Source organism: Phalangium opilio, unplaced genomic scaffold (assembly GCF_054372755.1).
Source record: "Phalangium opilio isolate 3A_F unplaced genomic scaffold, DU_Popi_V2 ptg000003l_1, whole genome shotgun sequence".
NCBI classification, from domain to species: domain Eukaryota; kingdom Metazoa; phylum Arthropoda; class Arachnida; order Opiliones; family Phalangiidae; genus Phalangium; species Phalangium opilio.
The window spans coordinates 10,201,570-10,224,122 of record NW_028324145.1 but is presented as its reverse complement, the minus strand read 5'-3'; the positions used below and the strand labels follow the sequence as shown (position 1 = coordinate 10,224,122).

Below are 22,553 nucleotides of genomic sequence, written 5' to 3'. Positions count from 1 at the left end.
GAAAAGGGGAAAGAACTTAATTCTCCTCAAAGATAAATAAAAAAATACGCCGCGCACTTTAAAATAAGGCCTCTACCTTCCACGATTACACAATTTCCTATCATAGGCAAACTCAAGCCTAGTAATTAACTAAATTCCAAGGAATTCACGTTTACGTTTTAGTTAAGGAATAAGAATTACCTAGAAATTATGCCAGATTAGTCTTAAGAAATAGGCCCTACCAATAACCACTTAGTCGATGACATTTTTAGGGAATTAGATTTTTTTCCCCAAATCGCGGCCATCTTAGAAAATGGCAGCTAAAAAATGTATTCACTATGGTTTTTGGGTGGTCGAAAAACTAACCAAAACTTCCTTAAACCTCTCTTAAAACCTTTTTAAAGAGACAATCAATGTATTGGGTTCAATAAAGGGCAAAGTTCGAACTTCGAAGGAACAAGTTGAGTTCAAACCAAGAGCGGTTGAACTCGGGTTGAACCTCCTTTCGAAAAATAAGCATTTGAAAAAGATTTCCCTTCTAGGCGAAAATTTCTAAAGCGGGCGTTCCCATTTTCTTTTTTTTTTATTATTATTATTCGAAATTGGTCAAAGAAGATCCAAACCAAACCCGAAATAAAACTTTTCGAAAAACCTGAGGAGATTTTTAAGGGTAGATTTGAAAGAAGAAGAAAAACCAAAGTTTCAACTTGAAAGTACAGTAAGTTACTCGTAATCTCAACCATTGACCTCTAGCTTAACTGCATCGAATTCTTTGAATGAGACGTAGACAACATCACTAGGGATTACTAGTGAAGAGTTAAAAGGGACCTTCATACCTTTAGTAACAGTGCCAAGTGAGAAACAAATTCACGAGTTAAACCCTAAAATGGTGTGTCACGGGAGTTTTAACAATGGTTATAGCCTTTCCTCTATACACAGCGTGAAGTTAGCAGAACCCTCAAGCTATAGCCATTTTAAAGAGGGGGGTTGAAATTAAGGATGGGGGAGGTATCTTTTGTACCCATTGGATCTCATGGTGCGTGGAAAGCTTTTCAATGGAACACCTGGTCACGTCAAAATATTCAGTTGCGTATATTCTGGGTTCTCTGGACAACCTTGTATATAGTACAGTTACAGTTTTTAAAAATCAATAATTTTCAATATAAATATTCGGTTTACTATGGGAGAGTTTCTCCTTTCGAAAACTGCACTTTGGTATAGCATTTTCTACCTATAACTTAAGAAATTTCACCCAAAAATATATTATGAATATAACGTATTCATCCAAGAGAGTGAGGGGACAAGTGTTGCCAGGTATTTGCGAGTACAACTGCAATTCAACAGCTATCTAGTACCAAAGAGTGTAGATAACCTCGTTGCTATAACAGACTGAAAAGCTTGCTACTATGAACTTTCTCGTGACGTCACATTCAAAACCCAAGATGCTCCCCCAAATTTCTGGCAACCCTGAAGCTCATGCGCTGTTAAACTTAAGAAAAGGGGGAGAAAATTTCTCTAGCCCCTTTTAGGGCAACCTATCTAAATTTTATTTTGCTTTTCCTTGGGCCTTGGTCAATAATACACCAGTAACTAAAGGAGGGTCAAGAGGGTGACCTCTTAGTTAGAACTATTGGTATCCGCTGATGTAATACGCTTTTAAACCGGATCTAACTATTCAAATACCCTTGTACTCCGCTTTTCATATCGGTCTACTATCAAAACAAAAATTCATCAAAGCTATCTTGAGCACTGTTTAAAATATTCAGGAAAGGCTTGTATAAATTCGTGTCGTGATATCACGCTTACACTATTTTTAATCAGTCTAATTGAAAATCGGTTATCTATGCTCGGCAACTTCACTTCGAGTTATTGGGAATACTCGATTTATTAACAACTTTCGTGAAAAGCCCGAAGCTACAACACTGTGTACGATGCTATGATCCGACGATATGTTTTCTAATCTTTCAGTTTTTATTTTTTTACTATAAATCGTGAGAGCCACACCTAAATTAAAAATCGCTTCATGGCTTCATGTAGTTACGCTAGGCTTACTTGTACATGGAACGGATATTCGTCATTTCCTTTGCTAAGAGGAAAGTTTGACTCCGAAATAGGCCTAGGTTAGAATATTAAAAGTTAATGAGACTTCATATAGTCTTGACCAGTTAATATTACTCGGACATGCTTGAGAAGGTCACGTTCATGGGGTTGAAGGTGTAGGAATAAGTTATTGGATTAATTAAAGTGACGTAATCATAAGATGATTCATGAAAATTACCCGTAAAGTTCATGTTTTCCCATGGGTTCTTCTAGTAAATTATCATATCTTTAATTTTAAGGCATTTGGTTCAAAGTTAGGCCTAATTATTAGGGTTAGCTCCGCAAAATTGCCTTCTCATTCGAATCTAAGACCACCCAACCAGGTGTAAGTTTTAACATTTTGATTGAAAGTTAAACCTAATTATTAGGGTTCGAAAAATAAACCAAGGCCTAAGTGAAACAGCATCTATATACGTTTTTGATTTTAAAGCATATCATTGGAACATTATGCACTTCAAACTTGAGCCTAATTATTAGGGTTAATTACTATTAGTCGCCATCTAATTTGAACATTTCGATTGAACGTTAGGCTTAATTATTAGGGATAGAAAAATAAAACCGAGCTATACGGAATTGGAAACAAATTAAACTTCGAAAGGTCAAAGTCGAGGATCATGCAGAATGTTTTCTTAAATTCATTTTCAAGGCATTAAATTTCATAAATAAGAGGGGTTTTTTCTATCCTGGTTTTTCCCCATTGGTAACAGCGCGAGGCTTAAATCTTTTTGAAGGCTAAAGTTGGTGAAAGTGGCCGCTAAACTCGTTTATCTACATTTGAAGAGTTATTTTTTGATTAAGATCGCAATTCATCCATAGAGTTTGTCGAGTAATTGTTCCGGAAATAATTTCTAGCATTCCTCTTTCGGAGTGTCGATTGTTTCAGCGTTCGTTTCCCCCTCTTCCTTTCCCCTTGGCCCATCAACCAACGTACTGAGGGCTCAAATTAACAACAAGTTACATTAAGCTTCGCATCGAGGAACAATGTTATTGACCAGCTCTGAACTTTTTAGGTCAAAATTTTCGTAACATTCCAGGAGGCGTACGTATGCATCACTTGAGTGAAAATTTTATATACGGTGTGTAGGATCATTACCGGGTTCAAATGGAGGGCATATTACCACTGGGGGTCAATTTACCGTTACTTATTTTGATAGCAACTAAGGTTTAATCTATTTTAACTCTGCCTAAATAATGAAAAAAAATTTGATGAGTTTCCATAAAATACCTGAAGTTTTTCTTGATTATTTCAACTGACTTCTCAGGCCAAAAATTGTAAAATCCTAACAGTATACTTATATCTGTGCATCTATCAATAAATGCATCAATCTCTATGGGATAAATGCGGATAAATGTACCTTCGAACTGATTCAAACCGAACTACACTCGCAAGGTGTAATTTGGCAGTCCTGCAGGGAGATTTTTCGTATCCCCCTCTATGTTCTTTACATTCTTACGTTTCGCAGCAGCCTTAGAAGAATTCAGATCTACCACAGAAACCCGATTGTTTTAAGACAGTTTCCAAGATGGCGAATTACTGAAACTGATTTGCAATTAAAAAACTTACATTTCCAGCTCTATAATTTTGGTTTTCCTATCAATGCCTAGAAATAAATATTACTATAAAAGGTAAAATTGGAACTTGCACCTAGATCCTTTCTCTCATCCACCCTTTCCCCCTGTTCTTCAAACTTGTAACGTTGGGCTTCTCTTCAGCAAGCCACCTTTGAAAAAATTTATGATAAACTATACAGAGTGAGAGAGAGCCCTAATATCAATACCGTTTATAACAGCGCGTGACATAAGCTGGTTCGAGGAGGAGGAGAGGAGAAATTCCTAAAACACGGCAGATGGTTCTCCCTGAAACCAACTCCCAATTGTGTTATGAAAAGGAGAGAAATATCTAAAACGTATGAGGGCCAAAGGATGCTTGCTAGTGAAAAAAAAACAGAATTCAGAGAAGAAGCGGGTATATTTTAATGTATGCCTCCAAGGTTTATTTAATTTTTTATTTGAAAAATTTTCACCCTCGTGTCAAAAACGAGCTTAGAATAAAAAAAAAGGGCGGGAAAAAGTTCGGCACGCGCCTCGCACGCGCGCCTATTTTTTTTATTTCCCGCCATTTCAGCAAGCATCCCTCCAAAAATCAAATTCATACTTTCATAGGCTATAGTTTATGACAAAAGAATATGTCAATCCAAATCCTTTTTCTTTTTTTTTCTAGCCTACAACTAGCCCACAGGGAATTCTGGGTAACTGGTTAAACAACCACGTGACATTTTTCCCCCTTTCTTTGGTTTGAATATAAAAAATATGTTTTAACCAACCAGTTTTTTAGGCTTAAAATTTATACAGAAAAGTATATAGGCCTAATCGATTTAGATACTTATAAAATTCACGGTAGAATGAGCTTCATTTGATCTATAAAGGAAGGGGGAGGAGCTTCTACTCTAGTAACTCTATACTTGGATGGTTTTTCAACTAGTAAAAACCGTTACTTTTTTTTTTACATTTTAAATCGCTTAAATTGTAATGATCGTTATAAAATTCGGCATATTTGTTTTTATTTTTGATTATTAATATATAGAATTGTGTAAAAACTAATTGATAGCTTTAAAATGGGACAAAGAACATTAAAACTTAATAAAAAAGAAATATTAAACAGTTGGGCAATTTAAAAAAATAAAAAATAAATAAATACAATTAACTTCATGTGAGTTTTTGTGTTCAATTCGAGTAATTCCCGTTTCTAAATGAACACAATTCATAAATAAATACTTGAAACTACCCCGTTATTATTTAAATGGTCATCTTTTTACCAAAAAAATCTTCAAATGAATTGAATCAACTACCGTATTAAATGAATAATTGAAATAAATAAATAGAATCAACTCCATATGAGTTTGTGTTCAATTCGAGTAATTCCCGTTTCTAAATGAACACGAGTTATAAATAAATACTTGAAACTACCCCTTTATTGTTGAAAATGGTCATGTTTTTACCATGAAACCCTCAAATGAAATGAATCAACAACCGTATTAATTTGAATAATTAAAAATTTCCGTGGAAAAATTATATCGCTTCAATTTCCAAACTGGATGTAAAACGTTTCTATTATTTATTTCCACAATATCTCTCTCCCTCTTTTCTAAACCTGCAGGGTTTTCAAATTTCCATATTGCATTCGCAGTTAAAACGTTTATTCCAGCCTTGTTTTTCTCCGAATTAGCTATGGCTCACAAAAGCGACTTCATAACAATAATACAAGCAAAACAACGTAACTCATAAGCCTATTTTATATCTACTTAAATCCTTTTACGTGTCTAAAAACGCTTGCGTTACGAATGTTGGATTACATTTCCCAGAACACATAATTATTTCCGATTATTCCAGAAAAAAACTTTACGGGCGCCAAGCTGAACTATTAAACATTATTATTCAAATAAAGCTAGATTAAATTGTCATGTGGCACGGGTCTTATATTGCCTTAGGGTTTTAGTATTTACAAAGGGAGGGATCTGCCAATACCCTGAATGAAACACGAGTTTAATATTTCTCACTTTTAGGAAAATTCGTGACATAATTTTGCAACAACTCCTTTGGAAATCGTCTTTTTGCGAATTTCTTATATGCATAACGAAAATATCATTTACTAGCCGTTACCCGCGGCGTCGCTCGCGTGTAATAAGAACTTCCATCTAAAATGATATAAAGAATGTGTAGATTTTACTGATGACTAATATTTTTGTGGCACCCTAGAAGCGAAGGCACTCGGCACAGTCCGTCAGCCCGTCGGGATATTTTTTATTACTTTTCAGGCGGACATTAAGGGTTTTTAAGTTTTTGGCCGCCATTTAAAAAGATGGCAACAAATCGAACCCAAAATACCATCCAGCCCGTCTATAGGTTAAAGGAAACCATTGTACTAAATATTTGTGAAATCGGTTGGAACGCGCGGACTTTATTGCATAGAGAATATTTTTTACATTTCTGGGCGCCATTTTAAAAGATGGCGAAAAATCGAACCCGAAAGACCATTCAGCCCGTCTTAAGGTTAAAGCAAACCAGTGTACAAAATATTTGTGAAATCGGTTGAAACGCGCGTACTTAATTGCATAGAGAAGATTTTTTACATTTCTGGGCGCCATTTTTTAAGATGGCGGCGGATTGGAAAAATCTTTCTTAGTACGCGCCTACTACTTATGAGTAACGTTCCTGCAAATTTTCAGCCTTCTAGGGCAAGCGGTTTGGGCTGGGCGTTGATTATCTGTCAGTCTGTCAGTCAGTCAGTCAGTCAGTCAGTCAGTCAGGACTTTGATTTATATAGATATAGATAGATAATATGATATCATTTATCTCAGTGAAAGGGGTTTAAATGCTTTTCCCCGCCTTTAACAGCGCTAACAAGAAAAGGTGACTAGTTTTATTACTAATTTTAATGTTTATCTTTAATATTTCGATGACTAGGCGAGTTACTATTGAGTTCAAACTAGTAACACTCTTAGAAGGTTAAAGTTCGTCATAGAAACAAGGGTATTTACATAAATTTACGCACTCAATCCAAGGTTGATAATATTTTAATAAATAAAGATTATGAACTTTAAGCTTCGTACCGTTGTTATAAACTCTTAATTTCAAAACACTCTCTATTGATGCCTAAATGTTTTTTAAATATAAATTTGAAACTTAATTTGTTTAAATGAACTCTGGATTGAGTTTTTAAAATCATTTTTAAAAGCCACGGAGGTATTGAATTTCGTTTTAAATTTATGGCTTCATCAACATTCGAATTCAGTATCTGGTCCAAAATCAAGTATTAATGATGAATATCGTGTTTCTTAATTTTTAGGCCTAAAACTCTTTTCGTCATTTGGAACCTAGCCTAATTATTTTATGAAATAATAAATGTTGTACGAAATAGCGGAAGGAAAAAGTCCAAGACTTGGCTGCAGCCTTTAGAACTGCTAAGCCTAATTATCCTTGAGAAAAAGATATAGAGCAGGAATTTTGTTTGTTTTTTTAAAAATGAGAAAGAAGTCTGGAGAGAGAGAGAGAGAGAGAGAGATTTCGAAAACATTGACAAACTTGGTGCAATCGTGCAAGAGCCTATTTTAAAGGAATGAAGAAACGCGCGGGAACACTCAGTTTTCGTTAACCCTTAATCTGGCCTTGGTAACAATAAGTCCTAACATAAATTCGTGTTCCATAAGTTTGTCACTGGTTACAAACTGGAGCTTGTCATGAAGTGACGTAGGTCATAGATTCGAGGTAAAGCGACGCCTGGTGCTGAGGCGCTGCATGTTAAAGGCTTAGTACAGACTAAATAGGAGCTAGATGGAAGTCCTGCAAAATTAACCACCGAGTGTAGGACTTCAATTCCCGCTTGTACGTCTCTAGCATTACGAAGTATAGTTAGTGTCATACTTATGGAACATGTCTTATAAACTTATGGTCGTAAATATTTAAATAGGTTTGATTATTCCAGACTGGATGCTTCTGTAATTGGAATATGTAGCAATAATTATAGCCTGCTTAAAAGTTTGTTTTTAGAAAACATCACCACCATCAGCAGCAGCTTTATCTAATCCTAGCTTAGCAACTTGTCTATTAGAAAGAGTTTGAATTAGGCTTAGTAGAGAAGACGAGGGCTATTTTAGGGTTAACTTAATCAGAACTAAGTAAGTGTTTTAAGGCTTTGAATTTCTTTCTTTTGAAAACAAACACGAGTGGAATGTTTGCGTAACTATTTGGACCCATTTCAGCAAAACTAAAAAACCCTGTTTACAATCTTTCAATCGCTAAGAGACCTAGCAACGTTTTACCCCTACCACAACCCGAGGTTGTTTTTCCATTGAAGTTTCCCTGCAAAACAGTCAAGTAAACCTCTAACCCGTTCGAGGCAAAGACCTCGTTTTGCCTTAAGTTCCCGTGGTTCTATTCCGAGAAGAAATTTCGCTTCAGAGAGAGAGGACTTTTTTCCTTTTCAGATATTGCGTAACTCCGTTTTACGTTTCAGATTTAGAGACTTTATAAATAGACTTGAGAAATTCTGTTTTGCTTTTGCGCAAGTTTGTGAACTTTTACGTAGGACACGAGAGATCAAATCCTTAAATTATTGGGGACGAAAAACATATCATACTGGAATCGATATTAAAACGATAATATATTGATTTTGATTCACAATACACGCGAAACATTTCAGGCAAGATTATCGAATAGTAAAAATTTTGGAATTGATATCGATGAGTTTTAAATTAGGCTTAGAGTCGGTCGGTGACAGGGAGTATGAAACGAGTAGGATGAGAAATTCAAAATTCTAGGAAAATAATTCGAAGTTCAACGCTTTCGAAAAGACAGACAGACTGGGACTGAATGTTCCCCCAAATTTCTTTTTACCAATGAAATGAAAAATAACAAAACACAGCTGTTTTTTAGTGAGTAGGAGAGTTAGAGGAAATGTTGCGTAGAGTTTTTACAGCAGCCCAGATTTTAATACTCCCCCCCCCTTCAAATAGGTTGCGGTGGCAATAATATATAGGAAATAAATGTCACTAGTGACGAAAAACGGTTATGTTTATCAGTGATTTCTGTGTCCGTTATAGTTAGCCTGATAAAAGATTCGCGAGCATTCCCTGGTTATATAAATAGACATTAAAACCTAACGAAATAAAAGCTGTTGTTGCAACTGATCTGGAGAGGGGATAACTTCATTGATAGGTTTGTAGTAGCTGCAAATAGCTGTACTCGTAAATCAATAAATACGTTAAAAGTATGCAGTGTGTTGCGTAGGCAATATTGCAAGGACACTTTATAAACAAAATACATTTCCAGGATATATTCACGAAGTTTATACGTCACTACTACGTCATCATAGATAAATCGAATTCCATTCGCGATTTGTTTATAAAAATTAAGGGAGAAAAATGTATTAAACTTTATATTTTTGTTAATTTATACTGACTACGCAGTTTTTAGAGGCTCGAATTAATCTATAGGTACTCATTAATATACGGCTTGAAATTCTCTCTTTCTCTCGCTCTCTGAAAAAGGATACATTTCTAATAGATAACGTGGTATTATCTCGAGTATAAGAAGTATTATTTATGGGTGTCATGCGTTTTAAGAAATACAGTTACGTAAATGCAATCTAGTTATCTATTTATTTATTTATAAACACACATTAACCCCGATTTCTAACCGTTATGCAAAAATTAGTTCAATATTCCTAGAACTAACATCAGTACTTATAGATATGCAATACATAACTGGGCAAATTTTAATGTCAGAAAATTTGGCCTATTTTCTTGATTATTAGAAAATTGTCTATTTTTTTCAACTATCAGAAAATTAAAATATAGTCCATTTTCCTTAACTATAAGAAAATTTCGCCTATTTTAGTTAACTATAAGAAAATTTCGCCTATTTTAGTTAACTAACAAATTTCGTCTATTTCTCTTAACTATCAGAAGAAACTTATCGAGAACTAAGTTCAATAAACTGTAAAACACGCAGCCTGAAAAAAAAACCATTTCATAATTACTTTTAACACCATATAATGTCGTCTACTTTTGAAGAGAACGTTCAATAAACTCTCTAAAAACTTCCCTAAAAATTTAAATTACGTCAAAACACATTTACATATGTATTTAACTTTGAAAACGCGCCATAACGTGTAGGATTCATTTGAGGGACTCATATCCCCACACATCTATATAAAAAAAACAAAAAACCGTCTACTAAACCTTTTGGCGTACACCTAAAAATCGTCTAAAAACAAAAACACATTTGATCGGATTCTAATCAATCTTGTTAAATGTCATTTAATCACTAATAGACTCGGTGATAAAAGTACCTTCTTCCCCCCCTGCCTTTTAAATCACATTTGTTCTCAATAGAATGAAAAAAAAAAAAAATAATAAGTCTATTGAATTCGTATGTTTAAATATAAGTCTATTTTGTGTTCTTTTCTTTTTTTCTCCTTTTCATACAAATATTTCAACAAAATTGACATAAAGTTTATTAACCGACAGTCTAGACTTCAGTACGGAATATACACCATAAGTTCATAAGATAAGTTCCCCATAAGTTTGTCACTGGTTACAAACTGGAGCTTGTCACGAAGTGAGTGAGGTAGGCCATAGATTCAAGGTAAAGCGACGCCTGGTGATGAGGCGCTGCATGTCAAAGGCTTAGTACAGACTAAATAGGACTAGATGGAAGTCCTGCAAAATTAACCACCGAGTGTAGGACTTCAATTCTCGCTTCCGTCTTTCTCGAACTAGCTCGAGCTGTAAGTCTACCATTACGAAGTATAGGTAGTCTCACACTTATGGGAATATATCTTATAAACTTATGATTATACGAGGTTTTAATCTCTATAAAGAATATAAAAATGTGACGCGATTTATACCGCTAAGTTCAACGTCTTTCAGATAGAGAAAACCGAAAACGTTTAGAAAATAAGAATAAGAATATATAATAATATGTAATAAAAAGAAATTATGACATAGGACTACGAACTCTGATCATAAGACCTATTGTGTATAAATTTTAATAACTAATAAGTATTCCTTCAGCAAATCACAAGAAATAAATTGAAAAAAATATATATTGAGAGAAGACAATCGCGGGAAAGTTTGCCTTGTAATTTATTAAAGTGTATTTATGTGGATTATTGTAGTGTAGGTAGGAGTCATTGAAATGGACGTTTAAAGATTTTAAGACAGGTTATTTGAGGTTTAACTTGGGGTTTTTATTTTTATTTATGATTTTTACTTCTAGTGGGTTAAATTCGTAACTCATACGTCAATGATAAGTTCATAAGTCACGTGTTCGGCGATCTAATTAACTCAAACTAATAGATTTTACATAAAGCCAGCAAAGTTGCGGAAAATCGTTATTTTGCAGGAAGTTTCACGATTCTTAAAGATGTAAAATAGTTAAATTAGAGATTGCAAAAAAGACTTTTCTAAGTATTTTCCATTTTTCGACACATAAGGCGAACACAATACACATCAAGGGGTTCGAGAAATTAAATTTTCACTCTCTCAACTCACGCAATGTTACACTGTCATAGCCCTATCATACTCTCATAAGTCTGGGTTCGAAGCACATTTGACAAGCCTCATGCTATGTTAAGCTATCATAGCCCTATAATACTTTCATAAGTCTGGGGTCAAATGACCTTACCAAAGCCGATTACGCTCATTCTCTTAATTTGACTCTAAATCAAAAACGCAAATACTAACGAACTCCTCTGACTTGCAATTATCATTACAGGGCTATGAGACCATCTCTATTCTAAAAGAGCCCCCCAAATCCTCTTCGAATACTTACTACGCTTTCCGTTAAGAACACTCAAAAGTAAAACAAAAGAAAAAACCTCAGGGGCGCCACACCGTTGTTGAGATTATTGACAAAAAAATAAATAAATAAAAAAGAAAGAAAAGAAATTTAATTGCAATAAATTTCAGAGGAATATTATTAGCGCAGCTGCGTAGATTTCGACGAGATTTTGAGTGGAAGGGGGAGGGGATTAAGAAGTTTTTGAAGGGAGCGAACAAAATTGATAAGTATAAAAGAGAGAGAGAGAAAGATTATTGTTTGTAGAGGGAATGGAGAGGTTCTAGGCCTAGTTGTGTAGGGGAAGAATGACTACAAAGTACAATCACCCAAAAAGAAAGATTTGAAAATATATATATGTATAAAATTGCACGAGGCATGCAGTTAGTTTACAATACAACTACACTCGGCAGAGCCAAACAGCGGCTCTGTACGTACGTACAATCACGCTATGGGGAAAAATAGTAAATCATAGTTCACCGATCTCTCTCGGCGAGAACTATGTATGACCGCGGCGTATGCTCCGGCATACTATATACATACACGTATGTCACGCGCTAAACGTCAAATTTTTCCAGAGTAAACATTTAGAAAAATATATCCAACTGCATATTACCGTTTATTAAACCTGAAAAAAGGGAAAGTGTATGTATGTATGTATGTATGCTACAACAAGAAGTATATAACATTATGAATTTACGGAAATGTAAAACTATACTAGGCATAAATTTGATGAAGTAATCTTTTAAGAAGATTGACACTGGAGTCTATACACATCTTTCAGTCTAGGAGGGAAGATTCATACCACTAGGATTCCAACTTTTTAAATTTGTTCTTAAAATATTAAACTAGAACTTGGCACTAGTCCCTACTTAGTTTTCCAATAGATCATCATTTGCATTTAATAAAGTAGTATCAGGACCGGTCCCCTCTATAGCTTCCCTATGGATTTAAAAATAGGCTGTGGCTACGGGTCTATTCAAGGCCTGAATACGAGGGCGCACAATACGCCTATGGCATTGGTGCTAGGGCGCGAGCCCCCTACTCAATAATAATAATAATAATGGATTTAAAATTAAAAAAAGTGGTCCCAAGGACTATTATTCCCCACTTCTTGAACATAAAAACTACCATGATCAATTAATAAACTGGCTTTGGAAGAAAAGAAGTGTGCATGCAATTTCCCAAACTGATTGGTAAGCTACTTGGAGTCCTAAAACACGTTGCAGACTACTTTGTCCTCCATGTAAAATTTTGAAAAACGAGGGGAGGGGGTGAACTATCGTCTCCTATCTCCAGACTAAAACGTCTTAGACTATCAAAGTGGAAGTGTATCTTAAAAGAAAGAAATATATACACCGAGTGTTTAGAACTTATTGATAATTAGTTCTGATAAAAAAACACCATCGTGAAATAGTAAGTACTTTAAACTTTGAATCTTTGGTAAAGGAGTATGTCGAGATTAAGAAATTTGACAAAAAGGTTGTAGGCACTTATTATTTATTCCTGATTAAGATGAATGATAGTGGGACCCATTCTTAAATTCATCAGAACACAGAGGAGTCGGACACTTCCTACGGAAAATTTCTCCCTGCATCCTCTTTAAGCTTAAACCTCAGTGCAGTGTTGTCAGGCCCTCTTTAAGTGCTTTGTGAAACTGAACTGCTATGCCTTTCTTTCTCTCTCTGCAATCTCTTGAATCTCCAACGGCCTGACAACACTGGGGGAACCTGAAAAACACCCTCTAGTGGAGAAACTATGTGGTATGGTTGCAAAATATAATTCTACAGTTTTTGGTTTTAGAGCAAAACACATTTATTTTTACGTTATAAATTCATAAACAGACTAAAATCAATTTCCACGATTTTCTCCAACCTAACCTTTAAATCCCATATTTAATATTCAATACCTTTTCCGGGTCAACCACGTTTCTTCCCCCCCCCCCCCCCTTGATCACTGCTTGGCAACTCTGGAAAGTGTCCGATACCTTATCGAGGACACGAGAGAGAGAAAGAGAGAGGTCAAGAAATGACGTAAATTTAAATGAAGCCAATCATGTTTTAAGAGAGAAGGAAACTCGGAAAGAACCGCAAGATTTAAATAGACGCCAGAGAGAGAGAGAGGAAGGTAATCTCTCTCTCTCAACTGTCGCAGGTGATAAAAGGAGCTCACCTGGTATATAGCTAACATCCCCTAAGAAAGCAGATGGTGACCGTTTCTAACCGTGAGCTAACGGGGAGGCAAGGAACTTTAACTATACCCCCCATCTCCGTCATCTTCAAATCTTAGGATATTACCAACAACTGTTATTACTTGTGAATTGGATATATAAGATTTTGGGGCAGATTTCTTTTACAATTTACTGCAATTCTTCATGTATTTTTTTTAGTGTGTCCCGAAGCAGCTAGAGTTAGGAGGAACCAAGGGCAAATTGCAAATTAATTGACAATTAATTGTCGTCATTGAAATTAATTCCGGGTTGATGAACTCGTACGAAATTATATTTCAAAATTAGTTTAATTACTGTATCTAGAAATTGAAATTAAACTCAAATGTAACTTGAAGGACAAAATAGAGGTTGTCAAAGTGAAAAATGTCTAATATTCTATTAATTTTCACTCTAGGAATTCTGGGTATCATTTTCAGTATTAAGTTTTTGATAGTTTTCAATACCTGATAATGTCAAAATTGAGCCCCAAAGTCTTCAGTTATATATAAAACCAGAAGGGGATAATAGAAGAAGGATGCCACTCTGTATCATCTTAATACATTTGTTATGTAACGTCATTCTTCCCAGGCTCGCCCCTTTTTGTTTGCTCTCCCGCTCATCAAACTACAGATGGGGATCGCACCGTAAGGTGAATTCTATAACTGAAGAGAAGTATTATATACTTCTGATAAAACTTAATGTTCAAATAATTTAAAACACGAAAATAAAATACACCATTTTTGACAGGGTGTGACGTCAAAACTGTGTCGCCTTTTTGTATATGTGATGCAGCTCACTAGTCGCTACTGGCGTTTCTTCAATACAGTAATTAAAATTGAATAGTAATTTAAATACTAGTAACTTAATTTATTTTATTTCGCGAATAGACGTATAATATCGTTGAATAGAAATTTTAAATTTCAACTCACACGCGATTTGAATTTCAAAAATATGAATCCTTAATGGCAGATGAACGCCCTTTTCAATGGAAGGGTTAATTGAATTTATACAAAGAGTGCCACTACAATTTTAATCACTGGAGAGAGGGAGAGAGGATATATTTGTTAATTTATAAGTATTATAAATTGTTAATTCTAATCCCGTACATATTGTTAAAAACGAAATTACTAAATGTCAGGTATAGCCGAGTTTCGTAAGGTATAAAGGAAAACGCCCTGGTCACGTGGTTCAGGTAAATCATAATTCTTTATCATCAGTTTTTGAAGGGGAATATAACGCTAAACCCGTAATTATATCAACTAAAAATATAATTTAAGATAACTTCAGCTGAAGAGGAAATTTCTAAACTAGTATAGAGATAGTATAGAGTAATGGCACCTACTTGCCTTTGACTGTATTAAGCTCTATGGGTAGTTAACATGGAGTGCCACTACTCTATATGTGGATCCAAAGACAGTAGACAGGGATTCAGTGTTACCAGTCCGTATTGTCTGTTGTCTTTGATGTCCATATACCCATCAATGTTCTGTCTTAGGAAAATGTGGTGTTCAAACATCGAACTATTTAACAATTCGTTACTTCAAGTGTTTCTCCTTCTGATATTAAAGACCAAGACACCCTACAGACCTATCTTTAACAGTGGTTAATTTGGCGGGACGATGTCACGTGCCAAAAAGGAAATCATAAACATCACGTGACTGGTCGTCCATGCCATGGTCGCGTGATGATGGCGCTCGCGCCCATCCCCGGATTCACCCCCAAACGATTAGATACGGTACGTGTCGTAAACAAGAAAACTTAAGCCTAATTTCATTCATCCGGACTTTGTAAACATCAGTAAATTTGGCTAAAGTCCGTGATAAATAGAGATAACAAGTTTTACTCGAGTTGAACAAAAAAGAAACTTATTAATAAACATCAACAAGGACTTTATAATTAAGTCATTTAAAACATAGCGTGCCTAGAGGTAAACTCGCGGAAGTATATATCATTTTAATATGGCCAAATTCGGATATAAATTATGAATTTTATAAGAGTTAATTAAATTTTACCTTAAATGTTAGGAAAGTTAAAATTAAACAGGCTTTGTTTTGTAATTTTATGGAAAAGGCAAGTAAATTTTAATAGTTAATATAAAAGTTAACTTGTTTTGGTTTTAATCACAAAGGTTAAGTGTAGTGAAACATATTCCGGAGTGGTTAAAATAGTTAACTTTTGTATATATAATATTTATGATGTGAAAACATAGAAAGGGGTCAAAATTATTTGGAATGGTGGCAACTAGGGGTCAATAAAGTACTACTCCAGTAAAATACAAACAATTATTTTGATTATATTATTAATTATTTGGCGTCTAATCACCAGGTGCAATAATTTATTTATTTTGTGTCAATCATACACATCTCTTTGTAAAATTGAATATATTCATAATAATTAACTCCATGCATCCAGGATTTCAAAACAAGTATCTAAAGGATTGGCATTGCAATCGTTAAAAAAGGAGTATGATAAAAATACGAGTTGAAAATTTTACATCAAAATGAGTAGGCGTAATTACTAAAATACTTGAAAAATTTAAGGTAATAGCGGGTTATACCTTTAGTGGTGTTACGGAATACGAAGCCGCATAAAGGGGGTGCTATTACTAAAGTTTTGGTCTTATATGGGAATAACCTAGAACAACGAACTGCAGCCGAACTAGAAAATTAATTTCTAGGCCTAGATAATTATATTCAAGTCCTAGGGGATGGAAAATGTATTTTTAATGATAAATATGGTGTATGAAAGCATTTAAGAGTGTGTTGAACTATAACCCCCAGTCTGACTCGATAAAGTTGCATTCCAATCTATATCAAACATAAATATTGGTATTTTAATAACTGCACATAAAATTATTAATGAGTCTAAAATTCAAAATATCTATAATTAAAAGGTAAGTTACGTTTTAGAATTTTCTTGTTTACATTCTATATACATATACAGGGTGTTTTTCCCCCCCAAAAAATAATGGGAGGACCGAAGTATAGTTGGTTATACTGGCGACCATTCTGGACAATCTTAACTCGTTATCTGTGTCCCTTAGGGCATAATATCACAGGACTTCTAGAAATGGTGCACCCAAATAACACCCCCCTTAATTTCTAACAGATATTTCAGAAATACCCTGTACATGCATGCATGCATGGGATAGTTTTAAATATTTACATATTCAATATAGGAAACTGAATTAGGAATAAGCGTTATTGGTTTACTTCGCACAAACGAAACAAATTGGGTTTACGTCAGACTGTGGGACGGAAACAGCTATGGAGGTCCTTGGCCAAAGCTAGTTAGTTCCTCTGTGCAAGAAGGTTCTCAGAGTTCTCCCCCTCCTCCAGATGACCTTTTTACAGAGAATTCTAGCTCCGATTCGATCGTTACATTGCAGCTGTTATTCGTGAAAATACTTCACCTCCCTCTCTCTAAAACTATATGTATACATAATTGTACAGAATTGGTTTACATAATGCCGTTTTCAATAAGTATTTCCATGCATGAGCTTATCAGGGTTGCTACAGTAATTGGTTATTAGAGTATCTCCTGCATCATTCAGTTTGGAACTGAATCGAACAGAATACTGCAAGTCTGTTGTGTAGAATTGCACACGTCGCAAATGGCTCTGGCAACACTTGTACACATACTATCTACTAACGTAAAAAAATATGTACACTACGTTCTGAACAACATTTAAGTTCAGGTTATAGTTATATTAGCCTAATTTCGAATTCCAAGTTAATTTTATTTATATTATTATCAATAGGGCACGTTGTATCCCTGAAATTGTAAGTTCGATCACTAAATTTGAAGATAAACCCAGAACTGCACGTCCAAATTAAATCTTTCAAGGACGAAAGATGAATGTACGTGATGTCAAAAATGATGAAATAACCAACCCAAGTCTGTCATATAAGCGAGTTTGCAAGTTCATGGAAAAAACCCTTAAATGCAAGGTCCTTCTTCGATAGAACATTTTGTTTATTGATCCAGTGTTTCGAAATTGTGGAGGATTAACAGATAAGAGTGGCGACGATGTTACCATTTAAGTATTTCAAGTTTAAATCATAGAATTAAGTAGGCCTACTTAAAAAAACTGTTACCAATCAGTCTTTTTCTCCTTCGCTAATGGTATCTTACCTTTGCCAAATATAAAACTAACAACTATATACGCCTTTTACCGAAAATTTATTTTTAGAAACGCTCCTTTTTGCCAAGGTGAACTAGAAGTATCATTACATATCAGTGGAAGTTTTTAGAGGTTTTTCTTCTTAACTATATTTAAAGGTCATATATCCCTATAGAAGATTCTTAATTTCCTCTGCCTTCTGCTCCGGCTCAAGGTAGAAACTGTAATATACATTTCTAAAACAACATATGGTTTTCAAATATATCTCTGGCTGGCCTCTTACGTATATATTAAAAGCAACCTAATCAAATTCGGCGTATGAAATAATTAATCGAGTTTCTTGTAGAACTGAACTGCATCGAGTGGATTCACGACGCATTCCAGTTTTAATAACTTTTTGGACTTGACCAGCTTGATGCCCCCGATACGAATTTTAGAATGAAACATCTGCTATACTCTATATCGAACAGGGGGTAGGAAACTTCTTAAACGAAGTGCAATATTAAAAACACACTAAAGTAAATATAGATAAGGAATTTGAATTTACGAGCTCAGAATATTTCCTGATGAAACAAGTCCCTAATCAGGATTGTGACCTGAATTTCTTAATGATCGCATTTGGGAACTTTGGATCAGCTTTGGTCACAGTTTTATTTGAGAGGCCTTCTTCCAATCAATGCATAAAAACTTTTCCCTAAAGGTTTGTTTTTTACAGTTTCTAAAGTGCTGCCAGGCTTTTGTTGAGCCAAAATAACGCTAGTAGTTCAATTTGAACTAGCACTCGACTAACTGACTCAAAAAGGACCCAACAACAGACGTCTTTATTTCTAAAGATAACGAGACCTGTAGGTTTTGCAATAGTATTTGAATTAATTTTTAAAAAAACATTCCAACCCCTCGAAATTATGATTCTCAAACAGAGTGTTCAGTGCAAATAAACTGTGTTACCGCATATTTCTTGGTATACGATTAAAGTACTTATCCAAGGCTTACGACTGTTGTACTAATTTATGAAATGATAGCGATTAAAATCGTAGGGTTTCTTTATCATTTTGTCGGTTACCTTCTGATCTACCTGAAGCGCGCGTGGAGCAATAAGTGGGGGGGAGAGAGAGGGGGGAAAGGCGCGGTCGTTCTTATTTGAGAGAATTATATAAGAGCTCACTCCGCCAAGTACACGTGCCACAGAACAGAGTGCCGTGTGCGTGTGGTTATAACCGGGATAGGTACTCATCTAACACCTGGTTATATTATATCCGAGTTTACCTTTCCCGCGGTTTCTTATCAATTGTTTAATTTACTTAAGCCTTGGTTGGTTATTAGATGCTAAACTTCTTAATACTCAAAGGTATATTTGAAGTTCTCTTTTTCAAAATTTAAATTGGTTAGGGTATCTTCGCAAACAATACAAAATATCGTGGTGAACTTTGAACTTTATACAAATAAGCGAGATTGAAAGGAAGCATAGATTGAAAGCTATTCAACTAAATTTTGAAAGCATGGAATATTTTTTAAAAAAAAAATTCTAATGAAAATACCATATTGGGTTTGCCCAATTTATTAGAAAAGAATTTTTTCAAAAGGTTAAAGGTGGATGTATTGAATCTCGTATAAATATGACATGTTTTCGATCGACAGTTCCTAAATACAACAGCCTTCATGGTGGAACTTTACGTCACTAGAAAATAACTTAATTTCATTGGTCAAGGGCTGAAGGTCCTTTGCAAAATTCCTGACCCTAGGCCTTCTAAAAAAAGGTACTTCATTTACGACAATGTCAATGAAGTTGTAAATTTTTCTAACTTATAATAGAGCATTAAATTAATTACAGAAGAAAGGCAAACACCACAGGAGCGGGGAGGTCACCTTCTTAGGTTATTTCTCTGGCGCCAAGAAGCCCCACCAGAGGCAGCGCGAGTTGGCTAGCCTCTCTCCACGTGTAAAGTAAACTCGGGGTCCGTCTGGCGTTGCCTCTTGGTTAGCGCTAGGGGAAATAACCCAATATGGCGACCTCCATCCCTGTGTGTTGGGTTTCTTCGCAAGTAATTAATGGAACACGTGGGGGAGTTCAATCAAACCGTGTTTAACAATCTATAGTCTCTCTTATGCCTATTCGTTCTTCATTCATTTCATTCCCCATTTCCTTATCTAACTCAAAACACAAAATGGCAAGAGAGAGAGAGAGAAAAAGAAAAAATACCCAAGGCGGAAAAGCAAAAATCCAGGGGATAAAAATAAACCTAAGCTCACACACACACAGATCGACCTAGAAGATGGGGTGAATGCAAATCCCATACCATAAACCCAACATTACTTTTCACCATTACCCAAGCAAAATATATAGTTCCCCTTGGTATTCCTTAAAGTCAAGTAACAACGGTACAGTAGGACACAAATCGAAGGATATTGAGAAGAGCAGAACGCCACCAGGGGAGAGGAGGACCTTAAAACGTCCTATTTAATCAATCTGCTGCAAAAAAAGCAAGCTAGAGAGAGAGAGAGATCTGCTACTCCCTGCATCCTAGGGATAATACCTTTAAATGGAATAGAAGCTGGAACAGAATGAGAGGGGGGGGGCGCGTTTAATTCCTCTCACGGTGGTGGGTGCAGGCAAGGACCAGGGATGGCTTCATACAGGAGTGCAGTGCCCTGGATAAGCAAGGATAACGGGAACCCAAAAGTAATATTACATACAGAAGTCCATAAGTGGAAGTAAAAACCTTGGTTCTTTTCAATAGGTCTTACCAGTCCACCAAATTCCTTACTCTAACGTCTTTGTTGACAATGTTCTGTCTTATGAAAAGAAGGTGGTCAACGCACCAGACCCTATAGACCTTTTGACGTAACAAAGTGGGGAGGCTAGGCAACCCATCGTATTGGGCCATACAAGGGTGTTGATACATTGCCATCTCTGCGCACTCTAATGAAACAAAATGACTACAGCGCAGGCGCCAAAAAGAGAGATGTAAGGCGTAGTTTCACCAACGTGTCTTTTGAAACGGCTATATTAACCAGAACTGTGACTTCTTACTTTGAAAAATGGACTTTGTTAACGTATTGGAAGGATATTTTTCCGGAAGTAAAAAAATCTATCCCAGACTGCACCGGGGGCCAGGGTTGTTCCCCTATACCGGCTTCTCCTAACTCTGAACTTCCCCTACCTCTCTTTTTTTTTTCTAGCTATATAGCTCATTTCTAATCCAAAAACTGAGCACTAACCCCCGGCATCTAGATTTCGCCAAGAATAGACGCTTGATATATTTATCCAGAGCAACGAGAGAAAGAGAGAGAGAAGTGTGGGCCGGATTTGACCCGAAGTATAATAGGGCACGCCAAGGGAGTACGTTGGCCCGAACTTTTAAGCCCCGTGCTCGGTATACTATACTTTATCGTCAGAAATGTTTTGTTTAGCTCTTTAAGTTTCAAGGAAGAAGAAAGAACCAAATCTTAAACGAATTGTTTTTTTTACTTAATAAGTTTTAGAATAATGTAAAAACCCGTCGCGACAGTAAGAAACATTGTCTCTGTTAAAATATCACATTTAAATTCCTATAGTCTCTCCCCTAACTTAATTTCAGAGAGAGATTATTTGCGGGTAGAGTTTCCTAAAAATAAACGTGGATATCTATTTAATGGTGGTATACTAAGTACTTCCGTAAGTTTATAAGTGATATGTTCCATAAGTATGACACTTCCTATACTTCGTAATGCTCGTCAGAGACTTACAGCTCGAGCTAGTTCGAGAACGACGGAAGCGAGAATTGAAGTCCTACACTCGGTGGTTAATTTTGCAGGACTTCCATCTAGGTCCTATTTAGTCTGCAATAAGCCTTTGACATGCAGCGCCTCAGCACCAGGCGTCGTTTTACCTCGAATCTATGACCTACCTCACTCACTTCATGACAAGCTCCAGTTTATAACCAGTGACGAACTTATGGTGAACATATCTTATGAACTTATGGTACTACTTCAGGTTATTGTTTAAAAAAAAAATAGTTTCAGAATATTATTAACTTAATTGCTTATATCATCTTTACTATTGCAGATAGAAACATAGTTCCAATTGATATAATAATAATAATCTATAATCTAGGCTTTGTCTAAGAAGGGATGTCCACACTAAGCCTGTGGCTTGTTTACAGGTGGGTCCCTTTACTTTGCATAGAGGGGTGGTGGCTAGCCCCTATGCCACAGCTAACCTACAGCGCCCTATACTAACTATTTCCGTTAACCTCAGCAAGTTTTGATATATTCATTATTTTATACGCTCTTTCAATTAAAAATAAACAAATTCTAACCCAATGTATCCCTTCAAAGAATGTCACCATAAAGGCAGAGGCGTGACACTATCTTTAAATTCCCATCGAAATATATTTATATATATACGTATCAACACGACAAGTTTTTTAGAAGCAAGTATATTTTAAAATTAACGATATGAATCTGAGACGTAAATAATTCTCACGATTTCATTGAGAAAAATTTGATATACTTTTTGTGCGGCTTCTTGTTTAAGAGTACTCCAAAAAATACAATAGAGGTTATATCAGAAAACGGCGTCAACAATGTATCTCAGAGCTAAAACCCCTCCATCCATTCTACATTTCAAGGGGTGTGGGGTGTCCAAGGCAAAAAATAACTTGTTACACAATACAATCATCGAATTCGGCAAGAAAAAAAAACATAAAAATGTGCCCGGAAATCGAAGAATAACCGAAGACTTATATCTGTACCTTAGAGTTCGGAGTTTCTAGTTCTTCCAGCAAAAAAAGTTTCTTTCCATTCTCAATCACATTCACAATC

General features: G+C 35.5%; 1 long non-coding RNA gene across 9 annotated transcripts; it reads left to right on the top strand.

Annotated features, from left to right (window-relative positions):
- Positions 1-6,419: 6,419 nt before the first annotated feature.
- LOC149717717 (uncharacterized) lies at positions 6,420-21,669 on the top strand. Of its 9 annotated transcripts, none has more exons than XR_016367438.1 (6): positions 6,420-14,276; positions 14,375-14,452; positions 14,515-14,702; positions 14,766-14,819; positions 15,123-18,223; positions 18,301-21,669. It is a non-coding gene; the product is annotated as an uncharacterized LOC149717717 (long non-coding RNA). The 9 variants fall into 9 exon arrangements; XR_016367440.1 differs by having other exon boundaries at positions 14,905-18,223; XR_016367436.1 differs by having other exon boundaries at positions 14,515-17,324; positions 17,388-17,409; positions 17,474-18,223.
- The last annotated feature ends 884 nt before the right edge of the window (positions 21,670-22,553 follow it).